General features: G+C 39.0%; 1 pseudogene; it reads right to left on the bottom strand.

The window, feature by feature from the left end:
• LOC122747555 overlaps window positions 1-15,221 on the bottom strand; it is a 165,045-nt pseudogene extending 149,824 nt beyond the window's left edge.
• Between the last annotated feature and the right edge of the window lie 7,069 nt (window positions 15,222-22,290).

Genomic DNA, 22,290 nt, shown 5'->3' with positions numbered 1-22,290 from the left:
GGAATTGTCATGAATCATTGTCTTGATCAGTGTATGTAAATCTTTCACAGTTGATCATTGTTACAATATTGCTATTACTGTGTAAAATGATCTCCTGGTTCTGCTCACTTTACTTTGCATCAGTTAATGTAAGTCTTCCCAGGAGGGCTGGGCATTTTCAAGCCATATTATAGCCAGCACTTTGTAAAACTGAGGGAAGGAGGTAGAGTGATTGATAGAGAATTGGAATTGTTGTCAGAGGCCTGATTTCAAATCATGGCTCTGATATGATTAGCTCTGTTAGCATAAGCATATCACAATCTCTTTAAGCCTCAGTCTCCTAATTTGTAAAATAAGGCTAATAATACTGATAGGGTGTTGTCAGAATAGTGCTTTAAAAACCTCAAAGTGTTTTAGTAATGTAAATAGGATTTTAGAGTTAGAAGAGAATCATCTTGCCCAAGGTTAGAAGCAGAAGAGAATTAACATTTTATATAGCACCTACTATGTGATAGGCTCTGTGCTAAGTGCTTTACAAATATTATCTCATTTGGTCCTCACAGCAACCCTGGAAGGTAGGTGCTATTATTATCCCTTTTTTACAGTTGAGGAAATTGAGGTAGACAGAGGTTAAGTGACTTGGCCAGGTTCACACAGTTAGTAAGTTTTTGAGTTCAGATTTAAACTCAGGTCTTCCTGACTCTGGGCTTAGCGCTCTATCCACTATATTATCTAGCAGCTTGGGGTATAAGCTGCCCAAGGTTACCCAGGTAATAAGTAAGTATGAGTCAGGAATTGAATCCAGATTTTCTGACTTTTATTTACAAATGCAGGGCTCTTTCTACTTTACTTTATTATTATTGATCCAAGAATTCAAAACAAAATTAAAAAAAATCATTCTTATCTTCTCATAAAGATTTGATTATGTGTACTATTCTGTGTAAATGTGTCAGAACACATTTCCACCCTCCTTTTTCCTCTAGAAGGGAGTTACTGTTACACATTGCACAGGTGAGTCCTACTTAGTCTAAACATGAGATAGCTTGAGTGTCAGCCAGAGGTTTATGGTTTGCTAAAAGGTAAAAGAGTTTATAGTTAATTTGGATATTTATTTGTAGTAGTCAAAATGGCTTATTCACTCAAAGTAATGCTTAAAAGAATATTGCTGTTACTGTATACAATGTTCTCTTGGTTCAACTAGTTTCACTTCATTATTTCATGCAAGTTTATCTGTGTTTTTCTAAGATTATTGAGCTCATCATTTCTTTTTTTTTTTTTTTGTGGGGCAATTGGGGTCAAGTGACTTGCCCAGGGTCACACAGCTAGTAAGTGTCAAGTGTCTGAGGCCAGATCTGAACTCAGGTCCTCCTGAATCCAGGGCCGGTGCTCCATCCACTGCGCCACCTAGCTGCCCCTGAGCTCATCATTTCTTATAGGACAATAGTATTCTATCACAATCACATACCACAGCTTGTTCAGCTATTCCCCAATTAATGGGCATCCCTGCAATTTCCAGTTCTTTGCCACTTGAAAGAGAGCTGCTATAAATATTTTAGAACACATACTTTCTTTTTCTTTCTCCCTAATCATCTTTGGAAATAGACCAGGAGTGGTATTGCTGGGTCAAAGGATATAGGCAGTTTAAGAAATCTTTGGACATAAAATCCAGACTGCTCTTCAAAATGTTAGGATCAATTCACAATTCCACCAAGAATGCATACATCCCAATTTTTCCACATCCTTTCCAACATTTGTCACTTTTCTTTGCAATTGTTTTAGCTGATCTGATAGGTGTAAAATGTTATCTCAAGGTTATTTTAATTTGTATTTCTCTGATCACTAGTGATTTAGAACATTTTTTTTCACATGACAATAAATAGTTTTAATTTAAAATTAATGTAACTTGTTAAACTCAGTCAACTTGAAGTAGATTTGAAAACCAAGATCAGCCCTGCAATCAATTAATGAATTGATTGGCCTTTTACAACATGCAAAGCACTAGTCTACGCTCTATGGGGATCAAATAGAAGTAATGGACATGGTTTCTGCCTTTATTTAACTTACAATCTACTACCTACTATGCGCCACACACTGTGCTAAGTGCTGGAGATACAAAGACAGGTAAACGTTCCTGTTCTCAGTGAGCTCATAGTCAAATGGGGAGATGACATGAAAACTGCCAGTTACAATCCATATACAGAATAAATTGGAAATAATCAATAGGCACTAGAATTAAAGGGATCATCAGGAAAGACTTCCTGTAGAAGGTAGGATTTTAGTTGGGACATAAAGGAAGCCATGAGATAGAGCCGTACTCATGAAATGGTTTATAATTTAAGGCTGAAAATGAAAAACATTGATGAAAAGGTAGCATTACAAGGGACTATAAGAATTCAGAGGGGGGAGAAATTATTGTTGGCTGGAATTGTCAGGGCAGGCTTCATAGAGGAGGTGGGATGTGAGGTGAATATTGAAGAATGGATAGCTGAGAAGTAGGAGAGAAGCTATTTTAGTGTGTATAAGGTGGAGCTGGGGGGGGCATAGGAGGCAGGATTTTAAAGCTTGGTGTAGCAGAGTTGTAGAAGTTTAAGTTTATTAGATGGGTTAAGGCAGAGGATTGGAGAGGATTGCATGCCAGATGAAGGAGTTTAGACCTATAGGCAATAAATCTTTGAGGTTTTGTACCAGAAGGTGAAAGTGTTTTAGGAATATGAATCTGGAACCTCTTCGACTTCCTATGGCCCATGCTCCTCAGGGATATTTTCTGTGGGGAAAGAATCATGGAGATCATTTAGTCCTACCCTCCTGATGTCCTAGAGGACACTTGGACACAGAGTGGCAAGATGACTTGCCCAAGTCGTATAAGAAGTAGCAGAATGAAGATTTGAACTCAGGTTTCCGGAATCCAAATCCAAATCCTTCCTTGACCTGACTTGGAAACAGAGAAGCTTCTTGAGATATGTGTGGCTGTGGGTAGCAGTGTTTTCCAGGCTATTTGTTGACCTCATGGAATTAGGGCTTTGCTGGCATAGTTTGTTCAAAATCATGGTCATTCTGTTGGCCAAAATTTGTCTTGTCCTCAGTGGAAGGACATTTCTGCTTCATCATAAAAACGAAAAACAAAGCAAAGCAAAGCAAAACAAACAAAATCCAACTCCCTCCTCTTCCTGAGGCCTCCCCCTCCCCAATTCATTATTCCTCTCCATTTCCTACAAAGCACTGTGTCATCTTCAGATCTGGGGACTTGAAAGCTGAAGCCGGTCACAATTTCCGATGGACATATTGTACATTTGGAATTTTTTTTCCACATCAAATTAAATCTGTCTTGGACCAATTTCCTGGAAGTGTTTTTTATTAGAATAATAGGCCTCAGCTGAGAGATCACAGAATCAGATACCACAGATGGGGAAACAAAAACACTGGATCATCAAGTCCAGGGATAGGAGGCAAAGAGGGCAAAGGAAGCTACATGGTCTTTGTTGGATTTTCAGGACTGCCCAAATTTTCTCCATAGGGCAGACAGGCAAGTGGGAAAAAGGAATTGGAAGCTGAGGGAACAAGGGATAGATAGGGCCGTCTTCATTCACCATGCAGAAACAGTCCAAAGTGAGAACATCTTACTGTTTTTTTTTCCTACTGAAGTCTTGGAAAAGGAAAGTAAGAAGTGGGTCTATCCATTCTATGGTGAAAGTATGGCAGAATTCAGTGCCAGGAAACAGAACTACAGCAGAAGTCAATGCATTGTTCTGGTATCCAAGAAGGTGCTTTATTGTAATGTACCTGTGGTGCATTTTGTCTGACCTGACTGAGACCTCCAAGATGAATGGGGGAAATCCCTCAGTTTTTCCCCCCCTTCTGCTCTCTCTGATTCATTACTTGTTTACAGCGGGCTGTTAACAGCCCCGGGATTGGCTTTAATCCTCAGCCAGAGTCTTTAAATATAATACATCAATAACAGGTAATTATTCACTTTGAACTCTTCTGCTCCCTTTTCTCCTTTCCTGGTGGTGGTGGTGGAGAGGGGAGGCCTTTCAAATGCTCAAACAGATTCTTTCTATCAAGGTGTCAAAAGTAGCGATATGAATGTCAAGGAATTAATTTGCTTCCTTTGAGCACAGGGAATTACTTCTGCCCTTCCCCTCCTCCCCCCTTCCCCTTTCCTTACTTTTGCTTGGACTCTGCCACAGGCTTTGAGAATTGTTGAGCTGGAGGATCTTTTTTTTTTTAATTTATGTTTTTTCTTTCTTGGTGCCCCTGTGGAATCTGCCTGTTCCTATGTATATGTCCTGTGTGTACCTGACCTTCTTGTAATTAGAGTTGCATGCATGGGAGACTGTTACTTCTGGACTCTCATGTGATTCCTGTTTTGAACATGTCCAGGAAAATCCTGTCAAATTCAGAACTTCCTTTTGAAAAAAAAAATCTTTGATCTGTGAAGTCCAGGCAGGGCTGATGCTGAGCTTCTTGATGCTTGGAGTCTGGCTGGAGGGCAGCATCCCTCGGAGCCCACTTTGGCGAATGTCTCATAGTGTGATATCTTTGTTTATTCTCTCCACAAGCGTCCATTAATGGATCTTGTGATTCACAGTGACGCTCTGCTGAAAGAAGCCTCCACGTGAGGACACATCACCCTCTTAAGCTATTATGAGGCAGACAAATTCACTCTTGCTCACCATGCCCAGGGATGGTCCTTTGTTCCCAGATAGCTGGAAGCTTCTTATAGTCTGTTTTCATTGGCCCCTCTTGGCTACTCTACCCTCAGGCATTCCTTCTATGGGCTTTTCTTTTTCTAAAATCTAGTATATGAGGACATTGTTCTAATAGGGCTGCTAGATCTATTGGAGCTTTTGATAATTATAACCTTGCCATCTATCTCCTAATTGTACATACAAAGGGATTTTTTAAAAAAAAAGGCAATTAAGTAAAGTGACCCAGGGAGAGAACAGTTTATTATTAAGAAGGCAAATGACTACTAGCCTATGGCTACAAACCAGCTAAAGACATAATAATAGATTTTTAGAAAGATAGAAGAGATTATAAGTTATAAGACCACTGTCTCTGCTTTTAGGCCCAGAAATCCTGGCATTCAATAATAACAGATAGCATTTACACAGCACTTTAAGGTTTACAAAGAGCTTTACAGATGTCTCATTTTTATCCTCACAATAACCCTGGAAGGTAGGTGCTGTTATTATCCACATTTTATAGCTGAGGAAACTGAGGCAGACAGAGGTTAAGTGACTTGCCCAGGGTCACACAGTTAGTAAGTCACTGAGGCTTTGAAGATTGAACTCAGGTCTTCCTGACTCCAAGTCAAGCACTCTATCCACTATACCACTTAGCTGCCACTTTGGATAAATTCAATTTTGGGGAGTGAGGGAGTGTATAGTGATGGTGGTGTTACAAGTAGGCCTTAGTAGAGACAGTCTGATCATGAGTACAGTTGTGCCCTTCCCTCTTTTCACCCACATTCTACTTCATTAGCTTTTTTTTTTTTTTCAGGGCAATGAGGGTTAAGAGACTTGCCCAGGGTCACACATTTAGGAAGTGTCAAGTGTCTGAGGTCAGATTTGAACTCAGGTCCTCTTGAATCTAGGACTGGTGCCTTATCCACTGTGCCACCTAGCGGCTCCCTACTTCATTAGCTTTTGATTTATTAACCCTGTCCTGGTGCTCTCTCCCAAAATCCTGTGGTGATATGGACTGGCAGAGGACTGTGAGGAATGGAGATGGTCCCAGGACATCCCTGAGGAGGAAGCACTGCCTAAGTGTTGGCTCCTGGGGCAAAACCCAGGTCACCCCACCCTAGTAATGGCTCTGTAGATACTTAAGAATGTTTGCTGTTTTAAAATACTATCAGAGAAGAAAAACTCCATCATTGAACTATTCCAGGGTCAGGAAATTCTCTTGCTTCTCTCCTCAATCCAATCAGCTGAAACATTAACCCCAGTCCATTTCTTCTTGTTTGGTCCTCAGTGGAAATGGAGAACATCTGGTCAATGGTGATATTCAGTATCTCCCTCTTCTTATCTCAGCATTCTTCTCAGTTAGGAAACAGGATCGGGATGGCTGCTAAACCAGTCATTCATTATAAGGCTCATGAAATTCAGCCAGATCTGTTAGGAGAGATGATGAAAATGCTGCCTGGAATTCAACTAGCTCTTTCCATCTCTACCACTGGAAGGATCCAAATTGGCTAATAAAATTCATTAGTGTTGCTCAGGTTTTCTCTTTTTTTTTTTTTTTTTACACTTGCTAAGGACTAAAATTGCTTTGAATGCAAAGGCAACATGATAAAACACGTTGTTCTGCAGGCACAGGAGGAAACTATGGCTTGGTGATCTTGAAACCTTTGTTTTACATTCTGGCTTTACCACTGGCTTCCTATGTGATTTCTGGCTAATTGCCTTGCTTTCAGTTTTCTCGTAAAAAAAAAAATGGTTAAAACAATATTATAAAGTGTCACTTAACAAAAGACATTTGGTTATTGATGAAAGTAGATGAAATTCAGCCTCTGTGTACACACTAAACAGTGAAAGAAAAATTAACCTGGTTGTTTGCCAAGAAAAGTTTCATTTAATCTACTATTTGGGCAACAAGCAAACAGTTTGCCCTATATAAAAGAATCCTAGCAATGAATCAATTTCAGGATATCACTGTTAGAGAAAGGACTACTTCTTTTCTTAGGAACTGAGGGTTGCATCAGACGGCCTTTGGAGCTCTAAAGGGAATTTGGTCAGACTCATTTACCCCGTGTGGAAGAGGGACTTTGGGGAATCACAGGACCATCTGGAAGACGAGATAGCCATAATGTTTCCTGTTCCTGTGTTTTGTTTCCCTCATTCTCATCTCTTTGTTGTTCTTTTTCCCATTCCCATTTCAGACTCACGGTAGACTACATTTCACTGTGCATTCCTCACCAACCAAGGACAGAACCATAGAAAGTCATAGGAGGGGAGGCACTGGAGTTCTTTAATTACAGATACAGCCTGTGGAGTTGGGGTCATGGCTTAGGGAAGAGTGACTTTCCAGAACTTTGTTACAAAGATCTTAAGGAATTTTTAGAGCCTTATTGTACTTATGAAGAGTCCCTGATTTGGGGTCCTTTTCAAATGAAGCCATTGAGAACACATCAGGTTTTTTCAGGGGGAGTAAATATTGAGCAAATGTGAATAATGCCCACAAATACCACAGGATTAGATTGGTAATACTTAAGTATATCAAATATACATATAAGATTTCATAGGCATGCACATGGTGCAGGCAGTGGAATGGATAATGGATCTTGAGTTAGAAAAACTAGGTTCCAATTCTGGTTTCACCACTTAAAACCCGTGTGACTTAAGGTTAATCAATCGACCTCTTTACGACATAGTTTGATCATCTGTAAAATAAGGAGGTTTAATTAGATGACTTTATTTAGAAGGGCAATGGGGGTTTAGTGACTTGCCCAGGGTCACAAAGCTAGTAAGTGTCAAGCGTCTGAGCTTAGATTTGAACTCAGGTCTTCCTGATTCCAAGGCCGGTGCTTTATCCACTGCGCCATCTAACTGCCCCCTGATTAGATGACTTCTAAGGGCCCTAATAACTCTATATCTATGACTTATGAGCTATCCCCCATTCTACATCTAAGTGGATGGCATTTATGAGTTCCTATGACAAAATAAAGTTTATCACCTGTTGGACAATCTTCTAGTGGCATTCCTTTCCCAATTTAGTGAGACTAGTTTTCAGGCAGAGTCACAATCCATCACTAGCACTTGACCAAAAGCATTTCATTTTGGTGAGAAACAGTGATTATGATGTATAGAATATGTCTTTAAAGATTCAGAGTCACATGCTTACTGCAAAGAGGCATCTGAGTAGAGCTTGGTAGAGGTGTGTTGATGGATAATGCCTAAACAATTTGTTTATTATTGTCTGAGACACGTCTAAATAATGTTTCAAAGGGGGTATTTAGTGAAAACAGAAATTTAAGCCACCTTGTCAAATCACTTGGCCCCGGTAAACTCATAAAGACCTTGTTGAGAACAGAGCAATCTTACCTTTCAAGAGAGGTTCCAGAATGGATTCAGGTGATCAAATTCCTTCTGAAGTAAAAGCTATCGTTGATCTAAGTAGAAAAAGAAACATCACACCCCCCCTCCAAAATCCGTCTTTATCCCTTCCCCTAATGACAAACATAAAAAAAGGCCTTCTGCCCTTAGTGCCCAAAGGTGTAAAGTTAGCAAGATATGCTTTAAATATTTTTTATCCATGAGAGCTTTAGTAAATTATATATACTCCCTGAATTATGAATATTGACTTAAAAACATCCCTCACAGGAGATGTGGAAAGATAGACACTCTAATGCATTGTTGGTGGAACTGTGAATTAGTACAATCATTCTAAAAAGCAATTTGGAATCATGCAAATTAAGTGGCTAAAATGTTCATATCCTGTGACCTAGAGATTATAATGCCAGGCATATACTTCAAGGAAGTCACTACAAAAAAAGTTGAAACATAGAGGGGCAGCTAGGTGGTGCTGTGGATAAAGCACCGGCCCTGGATTCAGGAGGACCTGAGTTCAAATCCGGCCTCAGACACTTGATACTTATTAGCTGTGTGACCCTGGGCAAGTCACTTAACCCTCAATGCCCCACAAAAAAACCAACCAAACAAACAGAAATGATGAGTAGAAAGAAGCATGGGAAGACTGATTTGGACTGATATAAAGTGAAGCAAAGAGAGTAAGGAGAACAATAAAAACAATGACTACAACAATGTAAATGGTAATAACTACTGTAAAACATTGAAAATGAATAATGCAGAATAGAAAGAACAAGTTCAGTCCTAAAGTAAAAATATGAGAAAATATTCCCCTTCATCTCCTTTGTAGTGGGAGTAGTGAGTGATCCACAGATGTGTAACATTACTAGAGTGTCAGGGCTTTTAATGTATTGATCAGTTTTGATGGATTTTCTCTTTTCCTCTTTTTTCTTTTATTATTTGTTATAAGATAGGACTTTCTGGGATGGGAAAGGCATATGGGGGGATGTAGATGATATAAAAATAAAAGATTGCAATAAAAATCTATTAAAATACCCTCTTACAAATCATTATGCTTAGATGAAAAAGTCCAACTGTATTCTGTGATGTTCAGGCTTTTTTTGTTGGATATTAAATTTACTTTTGGTTGTTACATTTTAAGTGGGATAGTCACAACTTAAGCATCCAAGATGTTGAGGTCATTGAAAATCATCCCACAGGAAGAATTGTGGTTCCAATGAAGGACCCAGGGATGTTTAGGTTAAGGGGATGCCTGATTATTTTTTTTTATCAAACATTTGGTATGTGGTCCTATAGAGGAAGGAGAAGACAAAGTACATTGTGGAAAGAGACCTGGGCTATGAATTAGGTGACTTTGGAGCTAAGCTGTATAGTAGATAGAGAGCAGAACCTAGAATCAAGAATACCTGCGTTCAAATCTAGACTTAGACAATAACTGTGGGACTGTAGACTAGTCACTTAACCTCTGCTTACCTCAGTTTCCTCATCTGTAAAATGAGGATAATAATAGTACCTACCATTCCCAGGATTGTCCGAAAGATGTAATGAGATCATATTTGTAAAACACTTTGCAGACTTTAAAATGCTATATAAATTCTAGCTGTAATTATTGTTGTCATTATTATTAGTCCTGTTTCTGTCACTAATTGGTTGTATAGAGACTTGAAAGGAATTTATCTAGACCTAAATTTCCTAAACTGTACAATAAGAGAATGAGACTATATGATAACTAAGGTCTCATATACTTTTCATCTTCTATAACTCTATTATATAGTAGGTGAAAGGTGGGGGGAATAATTGATACTTGATATTGAAAAGAACTTTGCTGCTAGAATTATCCAATTGTATAACTGGCTGCTTCCTGAAGAAGTAAGCTCCTTTCATGGAAAAATTTTACTTGTCAGATCTGTGGATAAGGGATGAGTTTATGACAAAACAAGAGATAGTTAGGCTCACAGGCAGTAAAATAGATAATTTTGATTATGTGAAATTAAAAAGGTTTTGCACAAATAAAACCAATGCAGCCAAAAATTAGGAGAACAGGAAACTGGGGGGAAATTTACAGCAAATTTATCTGATAAAGGCCTACTTTCTCAAATAAATAGGAAACTGAGCCAAATTTATAAAAATAAGAGCAATTCTCCAATTGACAAATGGTCAAAGGATATGAACAGGCAGTTTTCTTTTTCTTTTTTTCTGTTTCTGTTTCTTGTTTTTGTTTTGCTGGGCAATGAGGGCTAAATGACTTGCCCAGGGTCACACAGCTAGTAAGTGCCTAGTATCTGAGGCCAGATTTGAACTCAGGTTCTCCTGAATCCAGGACCAATACTTTATGCATTTGCCATCTAGCTGCCCCCAAACAAGCAGTTTTCAAGAGGAGAAATCAAAGTTATCAGTAGTCACATGAAAACACTCTTAAGTCACTAGTGATTAGAGAAATGCAAATTAAAATAATTCTGAAGTACGACCTCATACCTATCAGTTTAGCTAACATGACAGAAAAGGAAAGTGATAAATGCTAGAAGGGATGTGGAAAAATTTGGTACACTAATACATTATTGGTAGAATTTTGAATTTGTCTAACCATTCTGAAGAACATTTTGGAACTCTGCCCAAAGGGCTATAAAACTGTGCATACCATTTGACTCAGCAGCAATACCACTACTACATCTATATCTCAAAGAGATCAAAGAAAAGGGGAAAGGATCTATTTGTACAAACACACTTATAGAAACTTTTTTGTGGGTATGTGGTAGCAAAGAATTAGAATTTGAGAGGATGCCCATAAATTAGGGAATGGTTGAACATAATAGTATATAATTGTGATGAAGTACTATTGTGCTTAAGAAATGATCAACAGGATGACTTCAGAAAAACCTGGGAAGACTCCTATGAACTCATGAAAAGTGAAGTGAGCAGAGCCAAGAGAACATTGTATACAATAGTAACAACAATTTTGTAAGGATGAACAACTGTGAAAGACTTAGCTACTCTGACCAAGACAATGATCCAAGATAATTCCAAAGAACCCATGATGAAAAATACTGTCCATCTCCAGAGAGAACTGCTGAACTCCGAATGCAGATTGAATCATACTTTGTTCACTTTGTTTCTTTCTTTTTTTTTTTTTAACAACATGGCTAATCTGAAAATATGCTTTGCATAACTTTATATATATATATAGTTGATAGTATACTATCTTCCTTCTCAATGGGTGGAGGAAAGGCTGGAGGGTCAGAGAATTCAGAACTCACAATTATAAAAAAAAAAAGAATGTTTAAAATAATAAATAAAATAACAAATTGGAAAAAATCCTCACCCCCCTCCCTTTTTTTTTTGCACAGGGCAATGAGGGTTAAGTGACTCATCCGGGGTCATGCAGCTAGTGTCAAGTGTCTGAAGCTGGATTTGAACTCAGGTCCTCCTGAATCCAGGGCTGGTGCTTTATCCACTGTGCCACCTAGCTGCCCCCTTCTTTACTAGCTGTGTGACCCTGGGCAAGTCACTTAACCCTCATCACCCCGCAAAAAAGGAAGTTCCTTGTTACTATATATAATTAGAGAATAATGAAAATATCAAATTTTAGAACTGGGATCATCTCATCTTTCATTTTACAACTAATGAAATTGAAGTTATGTGACTTACTCATGGCCATACTATTATTGGGAAAACAGGGACTTAAACCAAGGTTTTCTGAATTCTAGAATTGTTGTGTTTTTTTTTTCTAAATGCTGTCATATTGCCACTTAGTATACCATGCTGAGGCTGAGTGACCAGGGATATTTTAGAAGGAATTCTTGTAGTAGTGGGCCTCTGTGGCCCTTTAAGATTCAAAAACTCAATGATTCTATGAATACTTCTTTATCCCTTCTCCTCCTACCTCAAGGACAATTTACCACCCAAATGACCAAATTGTCTTAGGCAGACACCACTTGGATCAAATTCTTTGATCTGATTTCATCCTCATCACTGCATTTTTTTTTTTCTTCAACAAGGGAAATTGAATCCTGCTATCGGACTTTTCCCAGTCCTTCCATTTCATAGTCCATTCTCTCTTTTTTGGGTGTCCCTCTTTAGTTTCTCTTTCTTAATTACTTAGTAAAATCTCTTCTTTTCTGTTCTTTTTTTCTTCCTCTTTTTTTATTTGTCAAATAAAACTCTAACAAATATAAATAAAGCTATAAAAGTCACTTTGTTTCTAATACATTAGAAGTAGCAATAGTAGCTTGTTTGTATCAAAGAAAGGATAACTATGAGTTGTGAAGTAAATTTAGATATAAGGAACCAGTACCATTGACCTCAAAGCCTTTGAAAGTATCCAGAACTCCCCTTCAAAATTTTCTCCAAATTGTCCAGTCTTCTCATTTTCCACTAATTAAAGCCATTTTTCCCTCAAAAAGAGAATCCATATTGTCTTCTAGACTATGACATGCAGTTGGATGGATAGCTCATAGACCTCATTCATCAGGAGAGGTATCTTGGACAGATTCTATGGAGGGATGACAGACTGGACCCAACACTGAACAGGAGGAAGAAAGCAGACTGGATTGCCTTCAGGAAACTATGTAGTGCTTTTAATGACCCCAAGGGTCTCCCTGAAACAAAGCCCCATCTTTTAAACAACATTATACTTCCGGTGATGCTGTGTAGCTGTGAGTCATGGAATACCAGAGTCTCTAAAGAATTAAAGTTGAGGGTCATCCAAAGGGCAATGGAGAGGCACATGGTGGGTGTGAGCAGGTTGCAATGCATCACAAATTATCTTCTCTGGCACAAATCTGTGACAGAGAAGCAGTACAAATGTTGTCATTAGAGAGGTGAATGAATGGAAAATAAGAGATTGGTCATATAATAGCTAGCATTTGAGGAGAGCAAGGAATAACCTATGCCCCCACCATGTGTTCCATTGGGATCCATGCAAAGTCAAGAGAGCTGAAGAAAGATTCCTAACAAATTGAGTGGAGAAGTGCCACAAAAGATGGCATCAGAAAATTTGAGAACAGAAATGATAAGCTGGACACATGGCAAGAACAAAGGATAACTGATGGACAGCTGGTGAACTCCACTGGGATCCATGTGAAATAGAGGAAGACTGTTAGCATATTTGATGGATTCTTTTGGGGATGTTTAGAGTCACACAGGATGGGCAGATATAGATGGGTGGCAAACTAAATCACTGGAAGGAAAACACACATTGATGAGCTCATGAATCCATCAAAATATCAAAGTCTTTGCCCAAAACTCAGCATTCAAGATAAATAACAATTTCTTATTTTTGGCCATTGTCCAATAAATATTTGGTCACAAAACAAGCCAACACTTACCCTATTAATCCATTCATATTTATTGACATAGTCTGTTGCCCTATTTGCAGATAAAAAACCTGAGACCAAGTCAGTTCTCCACTTATACATGGGTTTCAATTTCTTCACCTGTAAAATGAAGGGGAATGACTATATGATTCCTAAGGTTCCTTCTTGCTCTTATATTCTGTTACTCTCTGACTCTGTGGGCCAAAGTCCATTGAGTTGATGGGATGTGAAATGCCCCCTCAACAAGAAATAATACAAAAATGTTAATAATTAAATGAAAGTGAGAGATTCTCATTTACTTTGAGTACTTGGAGGAAACACAAATGAGGAGATAAAGAAGGAAGGTGACGAGGTAGAAAAATGATCCAGAAATATCGAAATGCACTTCCAACATCTTTCAAGAGATTTAGAGAGCAATACTACTGACATCTAACAACAACAAAAACCACGCAAATAAAACAAAAAAGACTGAGTTATTTAAGGGAGAAATGTCATATTAGTCTTAAGGCCATTTGGTTTCACAATCTAGTCATAAAGGACTTTTGGGCAATGAGGCTGATCCTGAATATAGACACAACTAAAATATTTCCCTTAACTATCTCACATACGTGTGAGAAAGATGCAAGAGATAGTATGTTTAACTGGAACAGAATTGTAAAGAAAAACAACTTTGAAAGACTTTAAAATTCTTATCATTGTAAAGATAAACCATGATTCCAGAGGACTGAAGATAAAGTATGGCAGCCACCTCCTACTATGACAGTTTGGGAATTTGTGTTGCTGGACCATCCATACTTGTTATGAAGGGGTTTCCCCACCTGTGTGTGTGTGTGTGTGTGTGTGTGTGTGTGTGTGTGTGTGTGTGTGTGTGTAAGGTAATTGGGGCCAAGTGACTTGCCCAGGGTCACAGAGCTAGTAAGTGTTAAGTGTCTAAGGTCGGATTTGAACTCAGGTCCTCCTGACTCCAGGGCTGGTGCTCTATCCACTGCTCCACCTAGCTGCCCCTTCCCCACCTTTTAAAATTGAGGATGGGAATGTTGTAGAGAGAAAATAAATGCTTGTTAATTGAAAAAAAGAGGGGGAAAGTCCTATCACCACTCTCCCCTCTCCCCCTCCAAAAGAGAGAGTGTTTATTTTCAAGTATAGACAGAACTATGCATCTACATTCTATTGAACTTAAAATGTAACATGACTGAGCCCTGAACTAACACTACTTTTTTGGGTGGGTAGTTTAGGGGAAGAATGTGTCTAATTATGACTTAGAATGCTTGGTAGATTTTTTTTTCATTTGTTAAAACTCGCAAATTTTTCAATTCAATCCTTACCTTTATTGTGGTTAACTTGGCTCTATCATGCAACACACTCACCATTTTACCGTGATGGAGCAGAGAAGAGAATCATTTACAGAAAAATACAAGAGCTAGTAAATAAAGTGAATGTGTTTTTGGTTTGGGATTTTTTTTTTTTACACCATCCCCTTTACTTCATTCTATTGCACTGTGAATATCAAGGGACTCATTTCTAGTCATTTAAATGAAGGCCAACACAAAATCAATCTTACCTATAAACCAAGGTATTGGAGAACTTTATTCAATCTACCCAAGGACCCTCTCTGGACTTTTATTCAGACCATGATAATGTGTTGACACACATGTGGAACAGCCATGAATGCTAAGACTATTTCCAGAAGGATTTTGAATATTGCCATCTCTTGAAGAATTGGAGTCATCATCACCTGGGTATTCTTAAAGTTAGGTCTGTTTTCTGCTACTGCCCGACAGTGAAGTCTCAGTTTCCAAAACATCTGGTAGAACCTCAGCCACTGCTTGGTGCTTGCTTTCTGAATCCCACTGACAACCGCCTGAACTTTGAAGGCCATAGTATTTTGGTCACGTAATTGTATCTGGTGCCAGCACACTTCTCTCCCCCCTACACCCCCCTTCACATTGTTATTAACTCAGCAGTAAAGAGTAGAGAGAGACTGGCTGACAAAAATGGCTAGGATCCTTTAAGGTTTTTCTCCGCCCCCCTCCGATTTCATAGCCTTTGTAATCCAAGCTCCTGAAGCACCGAGGGTTAGCTGTTATGGCCAGAATATGGCTTTCTCCTCTCCTTGTCAGTTTAAAAGTGAGAATTGGATTAAAAAAATCAAACCAGGCTCTATTGATATATATGGGAGAGGAAAAGAGCAAGTTGGCCAAATAATCTCTGGATCCAAAGTGTCTGTGGCCAGTGTTTCTATCTATCTTTTACATCTCTAGCTACACTGGTGTGTGCATTAATTGCAACAAGGCAAAATAATTGACATACTGTAAGACAATTTTGTATGTCTTTGAAGAACTAGATGCATTATGGGTACCTTTGGACGCAGTCACCAGTTTTACATAATTTGACAGTGAGATCACAAGATTTTGACAAGTTTTCTGTAATTCTTTGTAGTGAAGCCACATTTTTTTTTAAAAAATCATATTGCATATAAAGCATACTTTTGATACTTTTGATCTTTCAAGTCTAGCTTTGATTATAGTCCATAGGTTTTCAATAGAATTTGCGTTCTTAGCCCACCAAAGCATATTTATGTCCATCTTTGGCATACATTTCTGAAGCTTTCATGTTGTGTGGCATGGTGCAAGTCTGTGTTGTAGTATTCCATCTCTACTTGGGAATTTCTGTAATTTCAGAATAATTTTATTTCTCAATACATCAATATATTAATCTGAACGAATCATTCTCTCAAGAGAGACCAGAGTTCTAGGCCAATTGGATATAAAAAATCCTCAAAACACTTTTTTAGGGGGTAGATATTCCATAGTCAAGATAAAGATGTGCAAATGATACCTGGCCTTCTGACAATGATTTTGGTATAACCTTGAATTAAAAAGTGAGTTTCCTTGGTAAAAATTGCCTTTGTCCAGGCTTTGGATACTCCAGTCTTTTCCTTGTCTTGCCAAAGTCAATCTTATTGACTTATAATTTTCAGATTTTGTTTTCTTCCTTTTTCTTGAACATTTGCCCTTTTGTAAATCTTGTGGATTTCTCTGGCTTTTTTTTTTCTAATCTTTCAAAGATCACTGACAATAGCTTAGCAAATACATCCAGTACTTCTTTTGGATCAGAATATAGTTCATCTGGGCCAGGTGACTTGAATTTTTAAGGGCAATTAGGTGCTCCCCTACCATGTCCATATTTATCTTGGGTATCCCTTATGTGGTAGTAGCTTATGTTCTGTCATCTCTACTGCACAGGTCTTTCTCCTGGATGGAGAAAACAGAAGGGAAACAAGACAAGTGACCAAAGTTAGGAACCAACATTGGCACCTACTTATTAGTTTGTTGAAGAATTTGGAATGGTCTGAAGTTCATGGCCATGGATCTCTTTGGCTCTGTTCACTCAGGGTTTGCAGGGATTGGACAGGGATGCTTGCAACTCCAAAGGATTCTTTTCAGTCTGTGAATACAGCGTGGCTCTGTATGTGCTCGTTGTGTGGCTATTTATAAATATACTTATTTCTTAGTAACTGTACTATGTGGAGATATAAATATTTTACTTCTTAGCAAAAATGAAAATAGTTTTCACAGACTCTTGGCAGGCAGTAACACAACATATCCTGTCCCTTTCATCCCCAGATCTTAATGTAATAAAAGTATTGATCTAGGGAACAGAACTTGTTTCAGGGCTACATTCCCTGAAAAGCATAAAACCAGATTGACCAGGGCAAATGGGTGTTTGGCTCCACCTTAAACACTTTGGAGTTTTATTAATGCTTTGTTGAGTGAAGCAGAGATACATGGTGATAACAGAGTGAAAGACACTGAACTCTTCCTAAGTTAAAGGAGCCTTTATGAAAAAGGGTTTCTTTGGGTTGGTTGGCCGCCATCTCATTATAATTAAAGAACACATTTTATGTGGTGCTTTTCTGCTGGCTTGTATATGCTATAAACTTTTAATGCCTTCAATAAAACTTCTTTGGTGAGAAACATAGAAATCCTGTTGCTAGGCTCTTTCCGGAACAAAAACAAAAACAAAAACAAAAAAACCCCCAGCCCACCAAACCTTCCACGATGGTTTAGCAGCTTCAGAGAAGAAGCAGAAGGTAGGAGGGGTTTTCATCTAATATGAGGTGGCCCAAAGTGTCTAGGACAAAGGGATCAAGGATGAAGGCTGAGCACAAGAGAGGAAAAAGACCTTAAACTATTGGCTAGTGACAGAGAACTTATTCCCTCTCTATCTGAGACATCATGAACATTGAGGAAATAAAGTGAGAGAGGAGGATTTGAATATACAAAGAAAGAATGAATGTCATTTAAAAAAAGGAATAGCAAAATCAAAGACAAATGCAAAAGATTTGCTGTTTGTGGTTTCCTATGGACATGTGGGGATTGGGGTCAGGCAAAAATGGTGCGTTGGGCCATGCCAAGGAAATGGAAGGTATGGAGGTCTGTAGCAGAGGTGTTGGCTAGCAGTGTAGGCTAGCAAGGAGGTGACTGTGCTCCTGAGGATTAAAAAGGGTTAAGGCTCATTTATGTAGGATCAATCCATTGACAGAGATCCTTCCTTTCCATCCCAGACCCCCAGCCTTATGGAAAAGATACATGAGGGCTAGATGAAAGAGGAAGGAAATAAGCATTTATATAGAGCCTGCTGTCAGGCACTATGCCAAGTAATTTTACAAATATTTGATCCTCATGTGCTATTATTATCTCCATTTTATAGTTGAAGAAACTGAGGCAAGTAGGGGTTATATGATTTGTCTAACATCACACCAAAAGTAAATGTCTGAGGCTGGATTTGAACTCAGGTCTTCTGACTCCAGGCCCAGAACTCTCTCCACTGTGCCCCCAGAGTAGTCATTAATGGTTCACTGTTAAATTGGAAGGTCTCTAGTGCAATGTGTCAGGGCTCTGTGCTGTTCAACATTTGTAGCAATGATTTGGATAAAGGCATAACTACAGTGCTTGTCAAATCTGCAGATGACACAAAGCTGGGAGAGATAGTTAACATGCTGAGGGAGAGAACTGAGATTCAAAAATATCTTTACAGCCTTTGTGTTGGAATGGATTTAGTGAGAGGAAATTTAATTTGGATGAATTTAAATGCTTACACTTGTGTTTGAAAAAAATCAGCATAATGAGTAAAAGATGGGGACAGGGACATGGCAGAAGTGTGGTTAGATAGCACTTTGGAAAAGATCTGAGATGTTAGGAGCCTCCTCTGACACTTATTTCCTGTGTGAGCCTGGGCAAATGACAATGTAATAGTTAGAGAAGCTAAAGTAATCTTAGAATTCATTAATAGGGGCATAGGAATGTCTAGACCAGTGACCCAATGGTCCACCTTGCTCATACAACATCTGGATATTGTGCCAAGAGCTGGTGCTACATTTTAGGAGGGATATTGATAAGCTACAGAGCATCCAGCCAGGTGGCACAGAAGATAGAGCACTGGGCTTGGAATCAGGAAGACATATTCCTGAGTTTAAATTCAGCCTCAGACATTTACTAGCCATGTGACCCTGGATAAGTCACTTAACCCTGTTGGCCTCAGTTTCCTCAAGTGTAAAATGAGCTAGAGAAGGTACTTCAGTACCTTTACCAAAAAAAAAAAAACCCAACTGGGGTCATGCAGAGTTGGACATGACTAAAACAACTGAAGAAAAAGTGAATCCAGAGGAAAGTGACTAGATTGGTCAAGGACCTTGAGCTCAAGACATAGAAGAATTAGTGGAAATAACTGGGACTATTTATTGAGAGAAAATGGCTTTGTGGTAGGCACAATAACTGATTGATTTTTTAAGGATTTGAAGGGTTGTTTCAAGGAAGAGGGCATAGCCTAGAATTAGGAGCACTTGGTTGGAGTTGCAAAGAGACAGATTTAGTCTTGATATAAGGAAACAATCCCTAATGATCAGAGCTGTTCAAAAGTAGAATGGGGTGCCCTGGGAAGGTTATGGTCCCCTATCATTTGAGGTTTTCAGGCAAAGATTAAATGACTATGTGTAAGGTATATTGAAGGGGTTGCTAGGTGGCACAATACATAGGACAATGGACCAGGTATCAGGAAGACCTGAGTTCAAATCCAAACTTAGATACTTACTGTGTGACCCTGGGCAAGTCACTTAACAACTATCCATTTTGATTTCTTCATCTGTAAAAAGGGGATAATAATAGTACTTAACCTCCCAGGATTGTTGTGAGGATCAAATAAGATCATTTTTGTAAAGCACTGTGCCAACCTTAAAGTACTATATAAATGTTGTTTAGTCATGTCTGATTCTTTGCGATCCCGTTTGGGGTTTTCTTGGCAAAGATATTGGAGTGATTTGCATTTCCTTGTCCAGTGGATCCATTTTGCCAGGCAATCAGAGGCTGTACTCTTGGAGGGCAGGAACTGTATTGCTTGCTTTTATTTGTATTCCCAGCATTTAGCATTAGAGTCCAGCACACAGTAAATGCTCAATAAATGTTTTCTCTTTATCATCTATCTATCTATCTATCTATCTATCTATCTATCTATCTATCTATCTATCTATCTATCTATCTATCTATCTATCTATCCACTTATCTATCATCTATCTAGAGATAGAAGAGAGAGTGGAAAGAGGTTGTAAGGTCAGGGATCTAGGGAAAACTGAAATGTCTTTAGGGTGGAGGCACATGGGCATGGAGAGTTTTTCCTTACAGGCATAGAGAGAGAGAGAGAGGTTTTCCTCCTGGGTACAGCCTCTGATGAGGTGGCTTAGGCAACTGTGTTTGTGTTTCCCACCTTTGACTGCAGCTTTGGAAAGCAGAATGTAGGGTGGAAAATAACTTTCCTGGTTCTTACCTGTAGTTTAGATCTCAAACTGATAAACAGTGGCCTCTAGCAACACATACTCCCTTTGGCTCAGTCTTCCTTAACTTTTTTTTTTTTTTTTTTTAGTGAGGCAATTAGGGTTAAGTGACTTGCCCAGGGTCACACAGCTAGTAAGTGTTAAGTGTCTGAGGCCGGATTTGAACCCAGGTACTCCTGACTCCAGGGGCAGTGCTCTATCCACTGTGCCACCTAGCTGCCCCCTTCCTTAACTTCTTAATGGGAAGAGATGCCTCTGGGAGTTCAAGTGTGTGGGGAATGGAGGAAGATTGGAATGAGAAGTTGAAGAGGAACTGTGCTTCTTACCCCCTTCTACGGGAAGGAGAGTTAGCCAGGAAGGAAATGGGAATGAGCAGAACATTCAATGATGAATCTGCCAGGGCTTGTTTTCCTCTGAAGGAGAGAGTGAGAGAGTGGGACAAGAAGGAAACTCCTTGTAAGGACCTTTATTTCAATCACGGTGCCACACAATTATTCCTATTCCCTTTCCACTGCTTCTGGAAATAGGACTGGATAACCGAGGAAAAGAAACAGTCCACTAGTGGTAACACATCATCATCCTTTTTATTCAAAGTGTTGTTGTTGAATCGTTTTAGTCCCTTTCAGCTCTGAATTACATGCTCCTGTGAGATACAGGCTGCTGATGGCAAGAGAGCTGGCTTGTAAATCCAAAAGACCTGAATTCAAGTCTCATCTCTAACAAGTACTGGTGGTGTGAGCCTGGTCAAGTTATGTGGCTTTTTAGTGTCAGTAAGTTGTAGAATAGTTGCAGATCTGTATTGATAGATTGTATATCATAGAATATATCTGTATTGATATCATGATTGTATATCATAGAATATGTCTGTATTGATATCATGATTGTATATCATAGAATATATCTGTATCGATAGATTATATATCATAGAACTGAATAAAAAATAAAATCACTTTAAAATGACCAGTTCCTATTTTCCTCATCTTTATTCTATTCTGTCAACTTCGGGCATCTTACTAGGGGTTCCCTGAGTCATGTAATAGAACTATCCTACAGAAGGTCCTACATGGGCTCCAGGCTTCTGCTTGGCTATTTAAGTAAAAGTAAGGTTCACTGGTGCTGCTTTTCCCTTATAGAGATTTCAGTTAATTCATTGGGGAGAGGGATATGGCAGCACATGAATGATACCCAGACATCACCCCAAGCTGACAGAGCAGTCTAAAATGTGCAGTCCATCCTTGAATTTCATGGGAAAGTGGCAGGTTACATCAGAATCACAACCCAGACATCAAGTCCTCCAATAAGTGGAATCCTTGGGAAGCCTTGAGAAGAGCAACACAGGAGACTACATTTCCCAGAATGCTCACAAAATGTAACTTGCACAACTCAGGTTTTCAGGATTTCTGTAACTGCAAGGAGACAAAGTAGATTCACAAGGAAGCTCCTCATTTCGGCCCTTCACTAAGTTTCACTCTTTCTTCAGGAATGGATGCCTGAAGGGCGGTGTAATACCAAGGTCCTTTGCCCCTTTCGTCAGTTTGGTGGCTAGGTGGCACAGTGCACTGGACCCAGAGTCAGGAAGAACTGAGTTCAAATATGGCCTCAGACACTTTCTAGCTGGGTGACCCTGGACAAGTCACTTAACAGCTACTTGCCTCAGTTTCTCTGTCTGCAAAATAGAGATAATAATAGCACCTATCTCGCAGGATTGCTGTGACAATAAAATGAAATAATATTTGTAAAATACTTCACACAGTTTAAAGCACTAAACAAATGCTAACTATTCTTATACTAAGGGCACAGTGGTCCAGTGGATAGAATGCTTCTCATGACCCTGGGCAAGTCACTTAACTCTGCCTCAGTTAGGTCATCTATAAAATGAGCCAAAGAAATGGCAAACCAGTATCTTTGCCGAAATACTGCCAAAGCACATCGCAGAGAGTCAGACATGACTGAAACAACTCAGCAACAACATTCTTATCCTTATTTTTATTACTTCTCATCATAAGTTTGTCAGATTTAATCAAGTTAATAATTGGGTTTTGTAGCAGAAGCAGAGTGGGGCAACCTCAGAGAAGTATTGGGCATTTTGCCAGTTCAGGTAAATCACTAGTTTTTTTCA

Source organism: Dromiciops gliroides, chromosome 1 (genome assembly GCF_019393635.1).
Source record: "Dromiciops gliroides isolate mDroGli1 chromosome 1, mDroGli1.pri, whole genome shotgun sequence".
Lineage (NCBI taxonomy): Eukaryota > Metazoa > Chordata > Mammalia > Microbiotheria > Microbiotheriidae > Dromiciops > Dromiciops gliroides.
Note: the sequence above shows the minus strand (reverse complement) of the source record. Positions and strands in the feature narration are given on the sequence as shown.